Raw genomic sequence first — 7,326 nt, forward strand, 5'->3', positions numbered from 1 at the left:
TCCCTCTTACCTCTTCCTTTCTCTTTGTTCTGGCACTAAGCGCGTGCCACATCCTCGGTGATTTTTGCCTTGTCAACCAGTGCTGCAAAATTTCGCTCCCTCTAAGGAGCTATCAGAACCCTTAAACTATCTTTGAGGCCATCCTTAAATCGAACACATAGCTCGTATTCTGTTGCCACCATCCCACGTGCATAGCGGCTCAATTGTAAAAATTCAGCCTCATATTCAGCCACTGTCCTATCTCCCTGGGTTAAATTTAGAAATCCCCTTCTACGGGCATCTACATAGCTGGCACCCACATATTTAGCCTAGAAAGTAGTCTTGAAAAGATCTCAGGTTAAATGATCGGCTTGAGTGCCCTCTTTGACGGTAAGCCACCACTAGTAAGCCTCGTCTCTCAGAAAAGATACTACACCTTTTAGCTTCTCATCAGGGGTGAAGTCAAGGTCATCCATGATCCTTTCTATGGCCTCCATCCAATATTCAGCCACATTAGGGGCAACACCAGCAATACCCCTGAATATCTCTACCCCTTTAGACCTAAGTCGTTCCATAATCGACCCACGACCCACATTACCAGTACTAGGCCCAGCGACACTTTCCAGAATTCTCAACATCGCTTGGGACAGTGCGTCGTCCTCAGCCACTCGATTTTGAGACCCTATCTCAGCCATAGGTGAAGCTAGTGCCCTTCTAACTTCCTTATTAGGCTAGTGTCCAAAAGACGAAGACCTAGCCCGAGCACCTCCACGGCCTCTACCTCGACCTCTACCACGAGTACCTCTAGTTTCCATTATCCACTCGCACTTTTATCTGTATTAAAAGTTTTATGCCAGTCAGTTATAATTCCAGTGTTTATTACAGATGTTTTATGAACAGTATTATTTCAGAGTTTGTTTTCGCAATTCACCGTTTGATGTTTACTCTAACTAGAGACTTTTTCGTACATTTTTTACTACCTAAAGTAATATAAAAAATATTTTAGTAAAAACAGTCAGAAGACTTACAGGATCGACGCGGAGAGTCGGTGTACCACTCTTTCAGTAAAACATTTCCACTGTTTTGAAAACCCAAACCCGCAGTCGAGTTTTACAACCTGGCTCTGATACCAAAGATGTAACATCCCAAACCTGGCCTAAACATTATGGTCGAATCTGTGATGTGACATTAGAGTGTTTTTCCAAAGCACAAATTGACAAAAATCCGTTTTTCATAAAAAATTCTTTAGATTCTAAATAAAAGGTTAGGATGACTAGTTCCTTGTGAAAACTCAAGTTATTTAAGCAAAATATTAATTATATTAGTTTCTCAAATTTTAAAACAGTGTTTGTTGCGGAAGCTTTTAAAACGTATGGCGTAAGCGTGATGATTTCAGAAAAACATTGGTTTGTGCTTTCTTGAAAATACGAGTCCTATTACTAACAAGTAAAAATTAAAGTAATTAAATACCCAAATTACAATAAACTTTAAAAGGTGTTATTACATAACGAAAACCTAATATCAAATAAAATCTAAATTATAGTATATTAAATAAATTAACTATGTTGAGTGGCCACCTTCGAGTCCTCCGTCGCCTCGATTTGTCTAAGCTTTGGGATTTCCTGCACAAACAACAGATGGGTGAATTTACGAAAACTAAGTGTGTGAAATCCCAAAATAACAAACAATCAGAGTAAATGCAATTTGGGTCTAGGCCCGTTAGTTCCAGTTATGGCCTTAGCCTCTTTTTTCAGTAACAGTATTAGTTTGGGCCCGAGCCCATTTAGTAATAGAGGTAGTTTGAGCCTTAGCCCATTTCAATACAGTATGCAAACAAAGAATCCTACCCAATCCAACTGCTACACACCATCTCCTTACTAGCTTTACACACTATATGGGGGTAAAATCGACCCACACAACCCAACACACCAAGTCATACCGATTTTTGTACTAAACAGTATTTGCAGCAGAGCTATTAGTAATAGGCTTGTCGCATTTCAGTACACTTCCTCCAAAATCATTTATCCCACCCCATGTAATGCAACATAATATCATACGTGTATGCAGAAATGTTATGCTAAAAAACAGTCATACATAATACAGGAGTATTTCAGTCAATTTACCTCATAGGGGTATAATGGTCATTTCATCAGTATAGGGTCAAAGTATACCTAACGACCCAACAATAGGTCCACAGTCGTCTTAGGCGACCCATGCAACCTTAATAGTCAAACAGTGATAATTGGCCTTCAGCCCTTATTGCGGGCCCATGTGGGCCCACACACTCATATGGCCAACTAGCCCAAAAATGGCCTTAACCATGTAGTTTACATAGCCTAGTCCACAATCTACCACACTTTGTGCAATTTTTCCATATGGGGCCCATGGGCCCATTAGGCCCACACGACCTAGTTCGGCCCAAACTGGCCCAATACCGTTTCAGCCCATGAAATCGATCATAGCCAATTTATCAACCACACAGCCTCAATTTACTACTCGGCCTGCCATCGGGCAACCACATGCCAGTGTGGTGTTGACAACCCACTTTTCAGCTTTTCGGCTTTTTGCCGATATATGCTAATACCAGTGTGATTACACACACCTATTAGCGAGAAGTGCTAGCAGTCCACGAGTACCAATCCTGTATTCATTCAAGGCATTCAATTAGTCGTTTAACATTAAGGTACTCACCCTTCTCTAAATTACTTAATCTCAAAGCATAGATACCTGCCTTGAATGAACCAAGAGTGGTTTAATCCACTTAAGCTGTCGAAATATTATTAATCTTCAAAACCCCTAGCCAATCGACTATACAAGAAAGTGTTAGCCACATGATTAGTGCAATGGAGAAGGAAAAAATAAGAGGAAATTCAAAGAGTAGGAACCAACCAGGGACCTTCCGAAAACGCAGGATCACTTTAGAGAAATAGGGCAGTCGACCTATACACACCACGAAAATCGAAAGAACATCGAATAAAAGGGACAAGGTGGTACAACAGTACTCCTAGCACAATGGCAGAAAAGAGAAAACGTTAACCGAAGATCATAAAGCAGAGGCGAAATAAAAAAAGAAAACCCCAGGCACTTACTGATTGTCAGTGAATACTCAAACCCAGCCACAAAAGCAAAGTCGAGAGAGGAGAGGGTGAAGTAGTATTCGACAAAACTACCAACTAGAGAGAGATGGTAACCAAATCGATCAAAGGAAAAGAGATAGGGAAGTATTCTGCTAGAATAAAAACAGGAGGAGAGAATCAAAGACTGAAGAGAGGGGGAGAGTAGATGTGTTTGGTTTACACAAGTACTTGACCAAAACTGAAAGAATCAAATTAGAAGAGAAAATACCAAAAAGGTTAAGGCCAAATTTGGCTATCAATCACACAAGGAACAAAAGAGAGGGAGAAAGAAACATAATAGTTATCGAAAAGGGGAGAAAGAAACATAATAGTTATCGAAAAGGGAGAAAAGAGCAAAGTTGGCAATTTCGGCACCAAAAGCATAAAACTGAAATGACCAGAAGGAAACCCACTTTCGGCCAACTACTTCCACTCCTCAAAGATCTCCCCGAATCTCTCCTTTCATCCCTCAGTTGACAAATTCAAACCCTTTCAAACTCCTCCCATCAATTCGGTCACACACTCTAACCTCCCCAGCCTCTATCCAAATCCCCCTTCTTCCTCCTTCTATCTCTCCATGCTGCCCACTCCCTCTCAACCACTCACACTACAGAGTTTCGGTCAACCCCAACCTTTTACATTGCAAGAGTAGGAAAATAGAACATCTTTGCACACAGAAGGCTCGAACTCAAGACCTCTAGGCACACTCCACAAGCCATTTTCCACTAGGCTAGCAAACGTTTTTCTATCATATAATACTCTCTTTAATTTAAGATGCCTACTATAAGAAGACAAGGGTTTATTCAAGTAGGAGTAAAAATTGCTCAAGCTAAGGCTTGAACCCAAGACTTCCCAGACACTCTTAGAGCACCAAACCACTAAGGCAACCATACATCCATGTCGCACACACAAAATAATTTTTATCAGGGTTTTCGAGATTTGGGGCGTTATAGTCAAACTTGCATAGAACTCTCAGACTAGTTTGTTCCCACTTGAGAGCATTTGTGTTTCTAATTGGAAGAGGGACAACCATCAAATCATTACTCTTCAAATTAAAACCTTTTTCTGGCATCATAGGTTGATGCTTGAAAATTGAATCAAATCTCTCTTTTACTTCTTCATCGATCACAATCGGGTTTTTAGGAGCAGTCTTCGACGATCTAGTTATTTTACAAGACATGGTATTTTCTCGAAAAGTCGGCAAAGTTCTGCTTATAGGGGAAGAAGAGAAAACGGCAAGTGGGTAGGATTTGCTTCAGCGAACCATGTGACGACAAAGAGGTTGTGGGGACAAAGGCAACGTGTGGCAGCAATGGTGGTGTGCGGCGGCGATAGTGGCTACATGCAGCAGTGACGTTGATGCTCCGGTAATTCTCTTACGGCGACATTAGGTGGTTTCGGCAAAACAAAAGAAATGGACTAGGGGTTTCTTTCGGGATTTGAGACTAGCGGTGCAAGAAGGAAGTTTAAGGATTTTTAGGGTTATCCAAATTTCTTTAAGGGATATAAAAATTAGTAGAATGAAGAAGGGTTTATATAGAGAAAACTAGGGCAACATGTAGCAAAAACTTAGCTACATTAAAGTTACTTGGGAAGCAAGCAATCGAAGTGGCGGCAATAGGCGTGGATTTTCCCCCCTATCTGCTGTCTTGGGCCTTAAATTCAGACTATATTTACAAACTTATTCAACAAAGAGAAACTAATTAGTACTTGGGCCAAATTTGACCCCTTTTTATTAATGTAAACATTTTAAATTAAACAAAATAAATTAAACTAGAAAAAAAAACATTTTAACTCTTAATTAGAAAATTTGTTCTTAACAAATTACATTAAATTAATTCCGAAGAAAGGTTGGAGGGGTCACAGTGGTCCCGCTTAAGTTCCAATCTCCTTAGACAGAATTAATTAAATGTACTAATTTAGGAAAATAAATTCTAATTATTTATTTATTTACAAAATGAATTCATGAAAAATCAAGGGTTTATTACTTTGAACAAGGATTCAACTCGCTCAACGTCACCATCCCAATAATGCTTGAGACGTTGACCATTAACTTTAAACGTACCTCCGTAATTGTCATTTAATTCAATAGCTCCATAAGGATAAACTCGATAGATGGTGTAAGGTCCTTTCCATCGGGATTTCAGCTTCCCAGGAAATAACTTCATCTTTTAATGAAACAACAAAACCTTCTGACCTTCTTTAAACTCGCAAGGTCATATATGACTATCATGCCATCCTTTTGATCTTTCTTTACACATTTTGGCATTCTCAATGGAAAACAACCTCAACCCCAATTGGAACATCCTTCTCTCACCAGCTTGCTTAAGATCAAAATTCAACTTCTTCAAAGTCCAGTGAGCTCTATTCTCCAACTCTAATGGCAAATGACATGCTTTCCTAAAAACCAACTGATAAGGAGTCATTTCTAACGGTGTCTTAAATGTTGTTCGATAGGCCCATAATGCATCATTGAGCTTTCGAGGCCAATCTTTTCTGCTAGGGTGTACTACCTTTTCAAGGATACCTTTGATTTCACGGTTCACTCTTTCAACTTGCCCATTAGACTGAGGGTGATAGGCAGTAGCAATCTTATGCTTCACATCATATTTGTCAAGTAACCACTTAAGCCATTTATTCACAAAGTGAGAACCTGCATCACTAATAATAGCTCTTGGTATCTCAAATCATGTAAACACATGCTTATGTAGGAATCGCATGACTACCTTAGAATCATTTGTAGGGTATGCTTCAGCTTCAACCCATTTGGACACATAATCCACAGGAACTAAGATGTATTTGTTCCCATACGAAGAAAGAAATGGTCCTAAGAAGTCAATGCCCCATACGTCGAATAATTTAATCTCTAAAATATTTGTTAAGGGCATTTTATTCCTTCATGATATATTTTTGGTTCCTTGACAATTATCGCAGTTCTTTACATAAACATAAGAATCTTTAAATAGTGTAGGCCAAAAGAAACCTGCTTGCAAAATCTTTGCTGCAATACGTGCACCACCAAAGTGTCCTCCACTTGAAGATGAATGACAATGATATAAGATCTTAGCAATCTCACTTTCAGCTACACACTTTCAGATTATATTATTTGCATACTGTTTAAACAAGAACGGGTCCTCCCAGAAATAATATCGACTATCATGTTGGAATTTCTTCCTTTCTTGGTATGTCATTTCTTGAGGAATTATTCCATATGCAAGATAATTGGCAAAATCAGTAAACCAATGTGTTTCATGAATTTAACTCACCTCAAACAAGTGCTCATCTGGGAAATTCTCGTTGATAAGCACATGTGATAGAGTTACCTCATCTTGCTCCAACCTCGACAGATGATCAGCTACTTGATTTTCAACACCTTTTCTGTCTTGGATCTCAAAGCCAAATTCTTGGAGTAAAAGTATTCAACGAATTAGCCTCGGTTTCGCATCTTTCTTCGTGAGCAAGTATTTAATGGCCACAAGGTCAGTAAATACTGTAACTTTGGTACCTATAAGATATGAGCGGAATTTGTCAAAAGCAAAAACTATAGCAACTAGTTCCTTTTTAGTTACCGTATAATTGAGTTGGGCTCCCCTCAAGGTTCTACTGCATAGTAAATGGGGTGGAACACTTTATTTTTTCTTTGATGTATCACAGCTCCAACAGCATAATCACTTGCATCGCACATCAACTCAAAAGGTGTGCTCCAATCGGGTGTAATGATTATTGGGGCTAAGATCAACCGTTTTTTCAGCTCTTCAAAAGCTTCTAAAAATGCTTTGTTAAAATCAAACACTGCATCTTTCTCTAACAACAAACACAACGGTTTAGAAATTTTTGAAAAATCTTTAATAAACCTTCAGTAAAAATCGGCATGGCCTAAGAAACTTCTGACTCCTTTCATATTCATTGGGGTCGGTAATCTTTCAATTATGTCCACATTTGCTTTGTCGACTTCAATTACTTTCTTTGAAATTTTATGCCCTAAGACAATCCCTTCCTTAACCATAAAATGGCATTTCTCCCAGTTAAGGGCAATATTCGTCTCTTCGTATCTCTTTAGTAACTTAGCCAAATTACTCAAACAAATATCATAAGTGTTACCAAAAACAAAAAAATCAGCCACAAAAACCTCAACAAAATTTTCGACCATATCAGTGAATATTGCCATCATGCATCATTGAAAGGTTGCAGATGTATTGCATAAACCAGAAGCATTCGCCTAAAAGCAAAC

This window comes from Gossypium hirsutum, chromosome A13, assembly GCF_007990345.1.
Source record: "Gossypium hirsutum isolate 1008001.06 chromosome A13, Gossypium_hirsutum_v2.1, whole genome shotgun sequence".
Classification (NCBI taxonomy): Eukaryota; Viridiplantae; Streptophyta; class Magnoliopsida; order Malvales; family Malvaceae; genus Gossypium; species Gossypium hirsutum.